The sequence below is a fragment of the Lactuca virosa genome, chromosome 7 (assembly GCF_052849685.1).
Source record: "Lactuca virosa cultivar CGN04683 chromosome 7, Lactuca_virosa_CGN04683_v6, whole genome shotgun sequence".
NCBI lineage: Eukaryota > Viridiplantae > Streptophyta > Magnoliopsida > Asterales > Asteraceae > Lactuca > Lactuca virosa.
Genome location: NC_136432.1, coordinates 227,300,909 through 227,316,592, shown reverse-complemented (window position 1 = coordinate 227,316,592; position 15,684 = coordinate 227,300,909).

Genomic DNA, 15,684 nt, shown 5'->3' with positions numbered 1-15,684 from the left:
ATGTGAAGTAGAAAATTGTTTTTCTTACTCTTGCAAGTTTGAAATTGGTAAATTGCAATGTCTTGGATAAGATAAAGACCAACTAATACCAACTGTGTGTAGTGTTTGTCTTGATAAAAATCTGCACTAACTCTTGAATATTTGTTTGTCAAGAAATGTTTTCTTGACAAGAGAATCTTATATGTCAAGAGGTTAGTGGGAGTCTAAATGATCTTGAAAAGTTTTAAGAACTAATCAAGAGTAAACCTATTATTAAACACTAGCACGCGACTTTAGGTTTGTAACCTATCGTGTTGACATATTCTTGTTTCTGTGCCAATCCAGTTGAGTTGATTATGAATATGAGTTCTATGAGTTCTCAATAGGTTGCATAAGGGCAAACACCTTGTTCAATGAAAGTACATTGACTGGCATATGTGAGCTGCTAAATAACTTGGAAGCAATGGTGGGACCCTTGATGGCAAGAAATTAAGAATGAACAAGTTCTGTCCATAAGAGTTTGAATTTGTCACATACATTATCTTACGATTATGGTTATGACAATTCACATGGATAGGAACACATACACTATAAAAATATAAGTGTCATAAGGTTTCTCTTCTTCATGAAAATGATTGTGAGGAAACGCTTTCACTAAGAGAGATTTTAAGGAGATAGTGATTATGTAAATTGCATTCTCAAATTCGATTATGATTACGGCATCCCTCTTCATAGTTCGAATTGTGAGATTTGGCAATTAGTCTGAACATTTGGGACTTAGTAATATAAGTTCTGAATTAGTTGAGACACACATGTGAGCTGTCTAAGGAAAGGTGTGTGAGGTTGAGAAGATTAGATAAAGGCTTATCGAAGCACATCGTATTGGAAATATGAACTTTGGAAGTCAATAAGTATTGTCTTCTAGAAGTCCAACTGTTTTCTGATACGTGTCAAAGCTAGTGGGAGAATAAATGTTATGCTGGAATGGATATAATCATCATGTTAGTGGGAGGATGATTATTATTTTAAGTATTGCAAGTTGGCAATATTAATTATAGAAAAACAAAAGTTTCACTTTGCAAAGTTGCAGGGGTCAAAAAGTTGTTTTGCTATAATTAAGGGAGAGAATGTTATACTTCGTTTCCAATCTAAAAGCTTAGATCGAGAAATTTTAATTGAATTTAGTCAATGATATATTTATTAATTGTAGTCTCAAAAGTTCGATTATGATTACGGCATCCCCCTTCATAGTTCGAATTTTGAGAACACGACAAATAGAAATATTATGGCAATATTATAGCCAGAAACTGGTAAAGTATCACGTTTTTTATTATGAATCGTATCCCATACGCTTCGGGTATAGGATCGATTGCATATGCTGTAATATTCGACCGCTCTAAAATTTTCCAAATGCCTAGGGCATTTAGAGGGAAAAAGGGAATAGAACCGGATTTGACTAAAATAATTAAACAACTGTCAAGGACAATCTAAGGTTCGCCAAAGATTGGTCGCTTGTGGACAGTTGGAAGTATAGTCATGGATGGACCATATTGACATTATTATGAATAGATAAGATTCTATTTAGAATGAGTTGTCTTATGGCAAATATGGAAATGTTTCTTTATTGGGAGTTGGATATCGAGAATCAATGTCTAGATTAGAAAGTTTTATGCAAGAAGGATGTTCAAAGGAATGTACTTTGAATGTGAGACTTCATGACTATGGAATTGTCTTGTAACAATATCCAATAGAGCACTTTGTAATTTCATTGGCAAAGTCTTGGTGACTTTGGCGCTGTGATATTACGAAAGGACCGTTGCATAAGATGTTAGAATCTAACATATTCTATAAGTGGCAAGAATTTGATATTCTCACACTTGTGGTAAGGATTGGGAATTGTGAAATGAGTGTGATTGAAAATGATATTCAATTATACTATTTCACAAAGTAAGGGCCATTGGAAAACATAGTGTGCACGCTAAGAATGAGTAATCAATATGGTGATTAAATTAAATGTTTTATTTATACCCAAAGGTTTGGGACCATATAGGATTAGTATTATTCTTGTGTTTCACTTTGCATGTTTTGACTTCCTGAATAATAAGATTATTCAAACCCTCCACAGTCTCTCATTCTTTGGAAGTAGGTATGATAGAAGACTGTCATGAATCTGACTGTAGATTGTCTAAAGTGTTTTAGACATAGCAAAAGTTTGTTGCAGGGTTCATGAGTGTTGCTATAAGATTAGAGTATTGGATTAAACCCACACTCACTTGGATAGCTTCATGGATTTTATCACGAGTGATTGGTGAGACGATAATATCTTATATTCTTGAAACCGAGATGTGTAAGTTGTGTCTTGTGAGTCGGTTACACATTGATAATATGTAAACACACCAGTAACTTGGTGTTATAAAACGTATTGTTCTGTGTGATTCGGTGAGTGAGTACAAGCGAGCATTGAGTCGAATTTTATCCGTTCCTTTTACCCAAAGTGGGATAAAAGCGGTATTTGTGGGCCCCTCGATGATTTAGTGATGACACCCTAAGCGCTTGGCCAAGCCGGGACTAAGTTGATGTGTTCAATTGTAGTCTGTTATCAGTCTTCATAAATCGGAAATCGGGAAACAACACATAGACTGAGAGAATGATTTCAATCCATGTCTCACGTCTATACGATATCTAGAATGGAGGAATATATGATCCCTTATCTAAAGGACAGGTTGCTGATAAGATCAGAGTTCGACAGCGTCTTTGAGAGCTATGATTGCTAATCGGATTGTACATACATTGTAGTTACTAGACTTATCCAAGTGGGAGACTGGTGGATTAGTGTCTAAGCCCGTAACTATATTTGGTATGTACTTGACCCGGTTGTGCATGGTCCTTTTGGGTTGCCTTCACCAAAGCAACTTGATAGGATTATTTATGAAGAAAGAGGATTAATTGTGACTTATTAATATATTATAAGAATTATATATTAAAAGGGAAATCATTATGTTTAATTAATATTAGTCAAGAATTAATTTATAAATGATTTTGTGGCTTAAAGAGATTAATTAAACTTAGGGGACTGGAATTGTAATTATAAGATAATTGCAATTGGGCTATGGATCACCTTGGAACATAGGTTGTACAAATTCTATGGGAAGCCCATAAGGAATTCATCCAAGGGGTGTTCTAAAGGGAGTCCATGGGCTGCTTAGGGCCTAAGCAGTCAAATTAGGGTTTCCTAGCTGATAACCCTAATAGCCTTACTATATAAAGACCCCTATAGCCCCAAAAACGTGTGGAACTCTTTTGGAAGAACCCTAGACGTTTTTGGTGCCTCCTCCTCCTTCTCATAAGTCATTCTCTTTCTTATGGTGTTTGTAAGCCATTAGAGGAGTGACACTTGTGACTCTAAGCTCCAAAGACAAGAAGATTCAAGCCATTCTTGTAAAGGTAATCATCTAGATCTATTCTTATATGTTAATTTCAAAATATTCATGCTAGATCTAGGGTTTGAAAGTCTTGGATGAATGCATGTACAATAGAGAAACCTAGATCCAAGAATTAGGGTTTGCACGTGCACATAGGATGTTCTTTAGGCTAAAACCCATCAGTTAACACCAAAAGGCTCAAACAAGATTTGAACCAAACATATCTATGGCATTGTCGCCTTGGACACATAAACAAGAAGCGCATATCTTAACTCCAAAAGAGTGGACTTTTGGAGAGAATGACATTGAGACATTTGCCATATGTGAATCTTGTTTATGTGGCAAGATGACAAAATCCCCTTTCTTTGGAACAATTGAAAGGGTGAGTGTATTATTGGGCATCATACACAATGATGTATGTGGTCCCTTCTAAACAATGTCTAGATATGGTGAAAGATATTGCATCACCTTCACTGACGACTTTAGTCGTTTTGGTTATTTCTATTTGATGAAACATAAACATGACGCATTTGAAAAGTTTAATTGTTTCAAAGTGAGGTTGAAAATCAACTCGACAAAACAATCAAAATCATTCGTTCGGATAGAGGAGGTGAGTACTTGAGCCAAGAGTTCCAATACCATCTAAGGAGTCGTGGGATTATCTCACAACACACTCCACCTAGAACACCACAACTTAATGGTGTTTCTGAGAGGAGAAATTGGACCTTACTTGATATGGTTCGATCTATGATGATTCGAAGTACTCTTCCTTTATCATTTTGGAGTTATGCTTTACTCACCGTAGCCAATATCTTGAATATGGCACCAACTAAAAAGGTAGAGAAAACACCTAATGAGATGTGGTATGGAAAAGCTCCATCCTTATCTTATATGAAAGTTTAGGGTTGTGAAGCTTATGTCAGACAAGAGACTTCAAGCAAACTTGAGCCTAGATCTACCACATGCATCTTTGTAGGAAATCCTAAATATTGTTTAGAATATTACATCTACATTCCAAGTGAGAATAAGATATTTATCTCACGAAAAGCTAAATTCTTAGAAAGCAAGTTTCTAATGGATGACGCAAGTGGGAGACGCGTGGAACTTGAAGAAGATCAAGAACCTCAACCCAATGCAGCTTTAGTTGGTACTAGTACTGAACAAGAGGTTGTTGAAGATGAAGAGATCATTGTCCTTCAACCTGTTGAAACACAAGGCATTAGCAGATCCGGTAGAAATCGTTATGAACCTGACAGATATGGATGTCTGATAGACGAGTGTTTCATGATGATGAATGCTGATGAGCCCATCAACTACCGATATGCAATGTTAGATCTCGAATCTGACAAATGGCTTGAAGAAATGAACGCAGAGATGCAATACATGAGAGAAAATCATGTCTGGGATTTGGTTGACTTTCTCCCAATAGCAAGACTGTTGGAAGTAATTGGGTCTTCAAGAACAACACTGACATGGATGGAAGTTTACAAACATTCAAAGCAAGACTTGTTGCTACAGGATTCACTCAAACTTATGGGGTGAATTATGTTGAAACCTTTTCACCAGTCGCTATAATATGGCAAATGGATGTCAAAACCGCTTTTCTAAATGGGCACTTAGAAGAAGATGTCTATATGGTTCAGCCTGAAGGTTTTATCGACCAAAAGCATCCTAATAAAGTGTGTAAGCTCAAGATATGCATTTATGTGTTAAAACAAGCATCTCGTAACTAGAACCATCAGTTTGATGATGAAATCACAAAGTGTGGTTTTATTAGGAATGAAGATGAATCTTGTGTTTACATGAAAACTATTGGGAGATCGGTGACATTCTTGGTCCTATATGTAGATGACATATTAATCATGGGAAATCACATTCCAACTTTACAAGGTGTAAACACTTGGCTTGGAAAGTGCTTCTCAATGAAGGACCTAGGTGAGGCACAATAGATTCTTGGAATCAAAATCTATAGAGATAGATCAAAACGATTAATAGGTTTAAGCCAAGGTACATATATTGAGAAAGTGTTGAAACGGTTCAATATGCAAAACTCTAAGAGAGGATTTGTACACATGGCACATGGCACTGTACTAAGTTCATCTCAATGTCCTAGCATAAAGGCTGAGCTAGACAAGATGAATGATGTTCCATATGCTTTTGCAATTGGATCCATCATGTACATCATGAACTGTACAATACCTGATCTTGCTTATGCTATGAGCTTGGTATGAAAATTCCAACAAAATCTAAGGGAGGGTCATTGGACAGCTGTGAAGAACATTCTCAAGTACTTACAAATGACTAAGGATATGTTCCTCATCTATGGAGGCATGGAAGAAAGCTTAAGTGTAAAGTGATACACTGATGCTTCCTTTACAACTGATCGAGATGATTGCAAATCGCAATCAGGATATGTGTTCATTATCAATAGGGGTGTGGTATCTTGGAAAAGCTCCAAGCAAAGTGTTATTGCACAATCCACTACAGAGTCAGAATACATTGCTGGTTCTGAAGTTGCATAAGAGGTTGCTTGGATGAAGAAATTCATCGGAGATCTAGGGGTAGTCCCTACCATTCAGGAGCCCTTAGACGTTTTCTATCACAATGAGGGTGCTATTGCTTTGGCAAAGTACCCAGATCACACTAGAAGACCAGGCATATTAGCTGAAGATTCAACTTCATCTGGTATAAAGTTAAAGAAGGTGAAATTAGTATTTGCAAAGTTCACACTAATCAAAATTTGGCGGACCCTTTCACAAAGTCCCTTCCTCAAGTCAAGTTTTAAGGTCTTGCTCAAGGAATAGGACGTCACTATTCTAGTGATTGGCTTTGATCCATTATTTTAGTATTGAATATTAGGACATTATAACATCATCTATTGTAATGACTATGATATATATGGCATATGATCTTTTTGTTAAATATTTGTTGTGTTCTTTATTAACATGTTAAATCCATGAGTAAATTTATTCACTCTAAAATCCATAGTCGGTTATTATTGTGGAACAGTAATAAAGTAAGACTAATATGAATTAGAATGGTTGACAAAGTGTTGTAACCAATTTCATAGGTACTTGATAGAGAGCAAGTATTAGATTGACCCTTTCAAGTGTTGGATAAGGTGTCTAAGTCCATAACTATTTAAGGTATGTACTTGACCCGGTTGGCATGGTCCATTTGGGTTGCATGGCATTGCAACACTTGGATAGACCAAAATGAGAGAAAGGACACTTAAGGTATATTAATATATTATAAGTTCTAATATATTAATAATATTATTTAATTAGTATTGATCAAAGAATTAATTTGGAACTAATTAAGTGATCAAAAAGAGACTAATTAAATATATGGGGTTGATTGTGTAAATCATTCATTCTTGTATAGTGGGCTAATGATCCATGGTTTGTTGGATTGGGCTAAAACCCATAAGGTGCTCCATGGATAGTCCATGGAGGTTACAAACCCATGGATCATGGAATATGGAAAGTCATGACAATTAGGGTTTACTTGGTGTAACCCTACTTGTGCCACAACTATATAAAGACCCCTAGACTAGCAAAATTGGCACTTGTACAAGCAAGAAAGAGGGATAGCCGATTTTGAGGTGTTAGTGAACTTCTGTCAAGGTTATTCCAAGTATTGTGGTGTCGTGTGAGACATTTGAGGCATCAAACTTGAGGTGCTAGGTTCACAAGGTTTTCAAGGAATCCAAACAAGATAAGTATGTTCTACATCTAGCATTTATGTTTAAAAGTTCCCCATGCTATGCTAGATAGGTTATGAACCTTGGAAATCAAATTTGCATGTATCATAGTAAAACATAGATCCAATGTTTCTAGGGTTGCATGTACACCATAGGAGTGTTAGAATGCTCAAAATCCTTAAGTGCTATCAGAGCCTAGGCTTGTTTGTTTGATACTTGATGCAAACTTGTTGAAAAAACTCAGTTTTCTGCATTCTGCAGCATGAACTCGCCGAGTCCATGGGGGGACTCGACGAGTCCATGAGTTAATTCATCCTACTCGTCGAGTAGGTTCGTGCACTCGACGAGTAGGAGCCCCTGAATGCAAATTTTCGAGTTTTGCTGCTGGAAATGGACTAGAAACATTACCCTAAATTGCTTTGGTGCTATAAAATTTGTTTTAGATGGTGTAATGGCTTTGCTAATCCATTTTCAATGGCTATTATCAAAATTTCAAGTTTTGTATGGTTTATTTATGATTCTTGAAATTGTTGATATGAACATTCATGAACTTATGAGTTTAGAAGATAATAGGAATTATTTGTAACTTCCTTATTAGTTTAATTCTTGATCTTGATGTGTTTTAATGGAGTCCATAATTTGTCCTCAAGTTATGGATTATCAAAACTCACTCTTCTAAAGTCCATTATTAAACACATAGGTTACATAAAATGAAAAGTCTCTCATTTTATTAATCCATTAACTCATAAGTTATGAAAGATGAAAAGTTTTGAAAGTTACAAAACTTGCCCTCAAGTTTTGGAACATGTAAAGTCACTTTAAAAAACTTTAGTTCCAACCCCTAGAATTTTAAAAGTTAAAATTCAATCCTTATACTTTATAATATTATAAATTAATTATATATATATATATATATATATATATATATATATATATGTATAAGATCAAGTCGTTTTACCGTTAGTAGGCCTCATTCACGAAGCCGGTCTATTAGGGGGTATAAGGTTGTTGCCTATTAAATGGCAGCTTAATGGGTGTCCACTCTCACCCACCGCTTCCTTGACTGGTGGAGGGTCGTTAGCCGAACGGGTAGGACAAGGACTTTAAATCCTCATTAAAAGTATGATGAATGTAAAGTGACTAAATGTTTTTATAAATTCCCAATCTTAGTTACATTAGGAAAATGTGAATAAGGTGCAAACCCATGAAATTGCACTTTGCACTTTGTTTAAGTCGTTAGTGGAGCGTGTGTGGTTAACCGGCACACTAACCTGGACATAACAAGGTAGGCAAAGGGTGACTTAAGGTTTATCATAGATCGGTGGAGCGTGTGTGGTTAACCGGCACATCGATTGAGTGATAAACATTAAGGGTACCAAGTAATTTGCATGGTTACTTCACACCTTCTTTTGTGATCCTCGACATCCCAGTCACAAAACTTGAAGGGCACACTCGAGATTGAAACATGCCATTGAAAAGTTCAATAAATCTCAAAGAATCTAGGAGTTTCAAAAACCAATTAAAACCTAATAATTTATTTCGTTTTTCATGGTGGAAATTGGTGAATCGTCATTCACCTACCTTCAAATATTTTGTGGCTTAGATTATGGCATCCCTCTTCTAAGTTATAAAATATTGTGTTGGGTCATAGCCTTAATATTACATTTGGGTGTTTTATTAAGGACTATCTTTATATCTAATCTAAATTTGTCTTTCTTCTTTTCAGATGTCTTCCAACAATGCTGCTTCTGGCTCAAACCCTACCGGCTCCTTCTCTATAATGAACCTTTATGGGAGAGTCATCTTTCTGTTGGATTAATGTCTAAGTCCATAACTATATTTGGTATGTACTTGACCCGACCCGGCATGGTCCATTTGGGTTGCACTTCACCGGCACAATTTATATGGATAGTCTTTTGAGAATAGTATATTTATGATTTATATTAATATATTATAAGTTCTAATATATTAATATGGAATCATATTATTTAATTAGTATTGATCAAGAATTAATTAAGAATTAATTAAGTGATCAAAAAGAACTAATTAAATATGGACTCTTATATATATGGAATGGGCCAAGTTCATTTAGGTTGGGCTAAGCTTTCATGGATGGTCGATGGAGCTTTTAACCCATGGATCCTATGTAAATGAAAGGCCATGGGTATTAGGGTTTACATGGATGTAACCCTAATCCTCCATAATATATAAAGGGGTCCGTGGCTCACAAAATTGACATAAGTGTGTGAAAATAAGAGTGGGCCGATTTTAGTGTGCATACATATTATCTCAAGTTCTTCCAAGGTGTTTTGGTGATTTGTGATTCCATTTGAGGCTTCCACACTATTAGGGCTAAGCTCTTAAAGCTTGAAGACATCAAGCTACATCAAAAGGTATGTCATCTAACTAGAACTTGGTAGTATAGGTGCTTCATAATATGCTAGTTAGGATGAAACCTTGGAATAGTTCATATTTGCATGTATAATAGAGAAAACATAGATCCAAGGTTTATAGGGTTGCATGTACACCATAGGAGTGTTAGAATGCTCAAAACCCAACACTTTGATGGATCCAAATTTATGGATTTGATAAGGAACATCAGGATGGTCACTCGTTATGAGGACAAGGAATATGTCCTCGACAAGGAGCTTAAGGAACTCGATGAGTCATCTGCTACTCCTGAGGAGATCGCTGAATACCAGGTACATGAGAGAGATGCCACCAAAGTGGCATGTATCATGTTGGCCACAATGACAGCCGGGCTCCAAAAGTTTGATGAGGACTTCTACCCTTTTGAGATGCACCAGGACTTGACGGACCGTTACCATCAGAGTGCTCATCAAGAGCGGTATGAAATCATCTCCTCCATGATAACAACCAGGATGAAGGATGGTGAACCCATCACGGGCCACATGCAGAAAATGCAAAGGTATGTGGACCGTTTGCTGAAACTAAATGTGAACTTCCCAGAGGAGTTGGCAATTGATATCATTTTGCACTCCTTACCTTCGTGTTATGATCAATTCCGCATGACATACCACACGAACAAGGAGGAAGTTACGCTCAGCAAACTTCAAGGACTATTGAAGACCGTAGAAAGTTGTTTTAAAGGTAAGTCGGTTGTTACTACTCCTACTCCTACCGCGGCCCCTGTCTTGGCAATCGGGCAAGGCAAAGGAGAGAAGAGTAAGAGCCCTTCGAAGGGTACCAAGGGAAAGTACCTTGATGGCTCCTCTTCAAGTGGAACCAACAAAGGTTTCGTCACTCCTTCTGCCAACCATAAAGAGGCTAAATTCTTCTATTGCCATGAAAAGTCGCACTGGAAGCGAAACTGCCCGAAGTACGTGCAAGATGTTAAGGATGGGAAAGTAAAACCCATCCATGCAGGTATATACACTATATTGTCTAATAAATCACCCTATTCTAATTCTTGGGTCCTTGATACAGGTTGTGGTATTCACATATGTTCTGATTTGCAGGGACTAAGAAGAAGTGAGAAGGTGGAGCATGGGAAGATAAACTTGATCATGGGAAATAGGAAAGTTACACCTGTCACCAAGATTGGAGTTTATTCTTTGTTGCTAAGTAGTGGGTTAACATTAGATTTGAATAAATGTTGTTACTCGCCTGAAATTGCAAGAAATATTATTTCCTTTCATGGTTTGTACAAACAAGGTTTTACCTTTTCATTTGATAGTGAATGTGGTGGTACTAATGCTTTCTTTAATAATGTTCTTTATTTTAAAGCATCACCTTGTGATGGTGTGTATGAAACTGTGTCGATTGTAGATAACCTAGGAAATAATGTGTTGTGTATCGATTCTTCCTCTAGCTTGGATAAAGCATCATTATGGCATTGTCGTCTTGGACATGTAAGCAAGAAATGCATAGGCCAACTCCAAAAGGATGGAGTCTTTGAGTCATTTGACCTAAAGTCGGATGATAGTTGTGAATCTTGTTTGCTTGGGAAAATGGCAAAGTCACGCTTCAATGGTACTTGTGTTAGGGGTGAAGGTTTGTTGGATCTTGTACACACAGATGTGTGTGGTGTTGGATAAGGTGTCTAAGTCCATAACTATTTCTTGTATGTACTTGACCCGACCCGACATGGTCCATTTGGGTTGCATGGCACCATGCAATTGGATAAACTAAAATGAGAGAAATAACACTTATGCTTTATTAATATATTATAAGTTCTAATATATTAATAATATTATTTAATTAGTTTGATCAAGAATTAATTTAGAATTAATTAAGTGATCAAAAGATAACTAATTAAATATATGGGTAGATTATGTAAATCTTCCATATCTTATATAGTGGGCTAAGAGGCTCCATGGATTATCAAGTTGGGTTCCACCCATAGGATGCTCCATGGGAGTTACAAACCCATGGGTCATGGAAATGAAGAGTCATGACACATTAGGGTTTACATGGTGTAACCCTAGATGTTTCAACACTATATAAGAAACCCATTCTCCACCAAAATTGGCGACACTAAGAAACAAGAGGGCTAGAGCCGATTTTGCAAGTGTAAGATTCTCTCAAAAGTTTACTTCTTTGCATTTGGTGTTGTGTGAAGCATTTGAGGCATCACACTTGGGGTGCTAGGCTCACAAGGTTTCAAGGATCATAATCAACAACAAGGTAAGTTATTCTATCTTTCATTCAAGTTAAAAATGTTCCCCATGTATGCTAGATAGGAATATAACCTTGGAATTCAACTTTGCATGATTATTAGACAAACATAGATCCAAGGTTATTAGGGTTGCATGTACACTTAGGAAGTGTTAGAATGCTCAAAACCCATCAGTGGTATGAGAGCCTAGGTTTGTTTGTTGTTTTTTTTTGTGCAAACAGCTTGAAAAAAAAAATCGTTTGTCTGTTTTCTGCTCGTGTGAAAGTTTGCTCATTTGTTGCTGGAAATGGACTAGAAACATTACCCTAAACTGTTTTGATGTTTTAAAGCTTGTTTTCTATGGTGTAATGTTTATGCTAATCCATTTACAATGGCAATTATTAAAATTACAAGTTTTTTTAAGTGTAATTTTTTATTCTTGAAAGTGTCCATATTCATGTTCTTGAACTTATGAAGATTAGATGATCATAGGAATTGTTTGTAACCTTCATGGTAGTTTCATTCATGATCATAATGTGTTTTAATGGAGTCCATAACTTGTCCTCAAGTTATGGAAAACCAAAAGTCTCACTTTTATTAAAGCCATTAAAAGAACACAAGAGTTATAAAAATGAAGAGTCTTCATTTTTATTACTCAATTAATTCATAAGTTATAAGAAATGAAAAGTTTTGGAAGTTTACAAAACTTGCCCTCAAGTTTTGGAACATGTAAAGTCTTGATTAAAACTTTAGTTCCAACCCTTAGAATTTTAAAAGTTAAAATTCAACCCTTATACTTTATAATATTATAAGTTACTAATATATATATATATATATATGTATAACGTCAAGTCGTCTTACCGCTAGTACGCTTCATTCACGAAGCCGGTCTATAAGGGGGGTATAAGGTTGTTGCCTATAAAATGGCAACTTAATGTGTGTCCACTCTCACCCACCGCTTCCTTGATCGGTGGAGGGTCGTTAGCCGAACGGGTAAGACAAGGACTTATAAATTCTCATTAAAAGTATGATGAATATTATAAAGTAACTAAATGCTTTTATTAAATTCCCAATCTTAGTTACTTTAGGAAAATGTGAATAAGGTGCTAATCCATGAAATTACACTTTACACTTTGTTTAAGTCGTTGGTGGAGCGTGTGTGGTTAACCGGCACACTAACTTGGACTTAACAAGGTAGGTAAAGGATGACTTAAGGTTTACCATAGCATCGGTGGAACGTGTGTGGTTTACCGGCACATCAATTGAGTGATAAACCTTGAGGGTACCAAGTGATTTGCATGGTTACTTCACACCTCGTTTTGTGATCCTCGGTATCCCAGTCACAAAACTTGGAGGGCACACTCGAGATTGAAACATGCCTTTGAAAAGTTCATTGAATCTCAAAAGAATCTAGGAATTTCTAAGAACCAATTAAAAACCTAATATTTATATTTCGTTTTTCATGGTGGAAATTGGTGAATCGTCATTCACCTACCTTTCAAATATGTTATAGCTTGGATTACGGCATACCTCTTCTAAGTTATAATATATTGTGATTGGATCCTAGCCTTAATATTACATTTGGGTGTTTTATTAAGGACTCTCTTAATATCTAAACTAATCTTGTCCTCTTCTTTCAGATGTCTTCAAACAATGTTGCTTCTGGCTCTAATCCTAATGGCTCCTTTACCCTTATGAACTTGTGTGGGAAAGTCACTTTTGATGGATCCAACTTCAATGAATGGATCAGAAACATCAGGATGATTACCCGCTACGAGGATAAAGAATATGTCCTTGACAAGGAGCTTAAGGAGATTGATGAGACCACTGCAACTCCCCAGGAGATCGCTGACTTCCGGGCACATGAAAGGGATGCTACAAAAGTGGCATGCATCATGTTGGCCACCATGACAGCGGAACTCCAAAAGTCCTATGAGGACTTCTACCCTTTTGAAATACACCAAGATCTGATGGAAAGATACCATCAAAGTGCACGACAAGAGAGGTATGAAATCATATGCGCTATCATAACAACCATGATGAAGGACGGGGAATCCGTCACGAGCCACATGCAGAAAATGCAAAGGTATGTGGATCGGTTGCTGAAGCTTAATGTGAACTTCCCTGAGGAGCTTGCAATAGATATCATTTTGCACTCCTTACCATCGTGCTATGATCAATTCCGCATGACATATCACATGAATAAGGAAGAGGTCACACTCAGCAAACTTCAGGGACTCCTCAAGACCGCAGAAACAGGTCTTAAGGGTAAGTCGGTTGTTAACACTCCTACTCCAAACTCCGCCCCGGTTTTGGCAATCGGGAAAGGTAGAGGGAAGAAGAGGAAGAGCTTTTCGAAGGGTACCAAGGCTAGGACCCTTGATGGCTCTCCTTCAAGTGGAACCAAGAAAGGTTTTGTCACTCCTTCTTCTGACCCTAAAGAGGCTGAATGCTTCTATTGCCATGAAAAGTCACATTGGAAGCGGAACTGCCCAAAGTACCAGCAAGATGTGAAGGATGGGAAAGTTAAACCCAACCATGCAGGTATTTACACTATCTTATCTAATAACTCACCCCATTCTAACTCTTGGGTCCTTGATACCGGTTGTGGTATTCATATATGTTCTGATTTGCAGGGTCTAAGAAGAAGTGAGAATGTGGAGCATGGAAGAATAAACTTAATCATGGGGAATAGGAAAGCTTTACCTGTCACCAAGATTGGAGTTTATACTTTATCGCTAAGTAGTGGGTTTCGTTTAGATTTGAATAACTGTTGTTATTCGCCAGAAATGGCAAGAAATATTATTTCCTTTCATGCATTGTATAAACAAGGTTTCACCTTTTCATTTGATAATGAAGTTGGTTCGATAAATGCTTTCTTTAATAATGTTTTTTATTTTAAAGCATTACCTTGTGATGGTGTGTATGAAACTGTATTTGTGGTTGATAACTTAGGAAATAATGTATTGTGTATTGATTCTGTTAATGATAATAACTTGGATAAAGCATCATTATGGCATTGTCGTCTTGGACATAGAAGCAAGAAACGCATAGGCCAACTCCAAAAGGATGGAGTATTGGAGTCATTTGACCTAAAGTCAGATGATAGTTGCGAATCATGCTTACTTGGAAAAATGACAAAGTCACCCTTCACAGGCTCTTGTGAGAGGGGTGAAGGTTTGTTGGATCTTATACACACGGATGTGTGTAGGCCCTTCAAACATGCCACAAGGGATGCTAATCGTTATTATTTGACTTTTACTGATGATTACAGTAGATATGGATATGTCTACTTAATCAAGCATAAGTCAGAGACTTTTGAGAGGTTTAAAGAGTTTAAACAGGAAGTCGAGAATCAATTGGGCATGAACATTAAGATGCTTCGATCCGATCGAGGTGGTGAGTATCTTAGTTCAGAGTTCCTCGACTATCTTAGGGAATGTGGGATTGTCTCACAATTGACACCTCCCAGGACACCGCAGTTGAATGGTGTAGCTGAGAGGCGTAATCGAACCTTGTTGGATATGGTTCGTTCCATGATGAGTCGAGCTTCGCTACCAATCTCATTTTGGGGGTATGCCTTAGAGACTGCCGCCCATATCCTTAGTCTAGTTCCCACAAAGAAAGTTGCCAAAGCTCCTCATGAGATGTGGACTGGTAAAGTACCCAAACTAGACCACATTAAGATTTGGGGTTGCGAGGCTTTCGTGAGACGCGAGACTCATGATAAGCTCGAACCTCGAAGTGAGAGGTGTATTTTCATCAGCTACCCACAGAAATCCTTTGGTTACCTCTTCTACAGACCTAGTGAGAATGTGGTCTTTGTAGCTAGGAGGGCTTTCTTTCGAGAGAGAGAGTTCATAAGCCAAGGAGACAGTGGGAGGCAAGTTGACCTTGAAGAAATTCAAGAGTCAAGTGGTGAAGGAACTTCAAACCCTAGCACTCAACTTGAGGAGGAAACT